Source organism: Plectropomus leopardus, unplaced genomic scaffold (genome assembly GCF_008729295.1).
Source record: "Plectropomus leopardus isolate mb unplaced genomic scaffold, YSFRI_Pleo_2.0 unplaced_scaffold24088, whole genome shotgun sequence".
In the NCBI taxonomy this organism is placed as follows: domain Eukaryota; kingdom Metazoa; phylum Chordata; class Actinopteri; order Perciformes; family Serranidae; genus Plectropomus; species Plectropomus leopardus.
The window spans coordinates 1-1,679 of NW_024626144.1; the positions used below are offsets into that span (position 1 = coordinate 1).

Here is a 1,679-nt window from a genome sequence, read left to right on the forward strand (position 1 = left end):
AATGCTTGCACCAAAAACCAAAGCTAATTCCTTGTCAGTGAATCCTGTTCGGATTCTCTCTCGTCTTCAACAGGACGACGTCCGTGTTGTCCAAACTGCTGTTTGCTCCGTCCAACTCTCCCCTGCAGTATCCCATCCAGGGGTTCACAGTGCGACCTTTGACCTCCACTCTCATCCCAGGTATGCTCCGCTCAGTGAGCAGTTTTTTTAAGCTCGGCAAACACACTCTGCAAAAGTTTATCTTGCAATAAAAAAGTACAATAGATGAGAATATTATGAGCTGTAAATGGCGCCTGCGAGACGGCGGTTTGAACAGCGTGTTCCTGCTGGCGGCGAGATCCAGGTACGGTGACCAAAGTTCAGACACATCTCAGGAAAACGTTTCCCGCTTTGAAAAAAATCCCGATATGAGTGTGTGTGAGAGCATAAACGCGTGGCGTGGTTTTGATTTCAGGTTTAGCGCTGCATGCAGGACGCAGAAGCAGCTACAAGGTTGGTGAGATCTCGGCAGACGATCCGCTCTCGCGTCACTCTGGTGGAAAAGCTGGGTGTCACAGGATGGCTGACGAAGTGTTTGAAAATTGATGATACATCATATTGGAAATATAAAAGTAATCAAAATGTCTTTTGGAAAAAAAAAAAGTCGGTACTTTTTTCTTTTCTTGTAGTTGATTTAGTTTTCCATATCTTTTGGCAATTTTATTCCATGGAAATTTTATATTTTTTTAAAAGAAAAAAATGGCAAATTTGTTTTCATTGTGCAGCAGCCATCTTGGTGTTAACTTTGGTGTCGGGCAGAAATCTCACTGAAAGTTTGGAGTTCAGGCCCTGAATCTGCTGCAAAGATGCACCTGGGTTTGATTTTAAGAGCCGCTTTGTGAATTTTGAATTTGGAAAGAAAAAATATTAAATTTTTTCCCCAATAATAACAGTTTTCCCTAATAATTGTATATATATTCTTTACATCAGGCAGACACATTTTTTTCCTATAAAATCAAAATACAGCTACACAGGCAGCGTTGGCTTGTTCACAGCGGCGGCAGTTTTTTGCAGGTGGAGGTGATGGTGCAGCTGCTCGCCGCCGCTCTGCAGCTGCTGCTCGCTGCACGTATCAGTGACCCATTTGCTCTTTTCTGCGCAGGCAGCAGGGCCTGTCCTTCCTCTCTCTGATTCTCTAAGCTGAGGTGGGGGTGTGGTGTGGGGGCGTCCTTTTCTCAGCTAACAAAGAAACAAAGAAATACTTTATAAAAACAAACAAAGCCTCACCTCCATAGTAAACAGTAAAACTAGTAAATTAGGTTTGTGAGAGCTCTGTAGTTCACTCAGGTGTGTCCACTCCAGGTGTCCCTGAAAGTGTCCAAGGGCGTCCTCACCACAGAGACTGAAACTGAAGGCGTTAAGGTCCAAGGTAAGATCAGAATTAACTTCACACAGTTACTGAAAATAAAGATGTGACTAAACCTGATTTAATCGAGCAAATACGCCAACAAACATCAATAAGAACTGATGTTGTCCTTAACCTTTAGTAACCATTTAGTGCATTTTAAGGTGCTTTTCATTCTTCCTGTTGTGATAACTGTGTGTGTGTTGATGCATGTGTCCTAAATGTAGTCCAGATTGTGTATTTGAGTGTAATCAGTGAATTTGCAGCTCAGCTCCTACAATAAGTCTAAAATACA

General features: G+C 42.5%; 1 long non-coding RNA gene across 1 annotated transcript; it reads left to right on the forward strand.

Annotated features, from left to right (window-relative positions):
• The first annotated feature begins 74 nt into the window (after positions 1-74).
• On the forward strand, positions 75-1,410 carry LOC121966345. The gene is made up of 3 exons (XR_006107576.1): positions 75-180; positions 455-492; positions 1,342-1,410. It is a non-coding gene; the product is annotated as an uncharacterized LOC121966345 (long non-coding RNA).
• Positions 1,411-1,679: the final 269 nt, after the last annotated feature.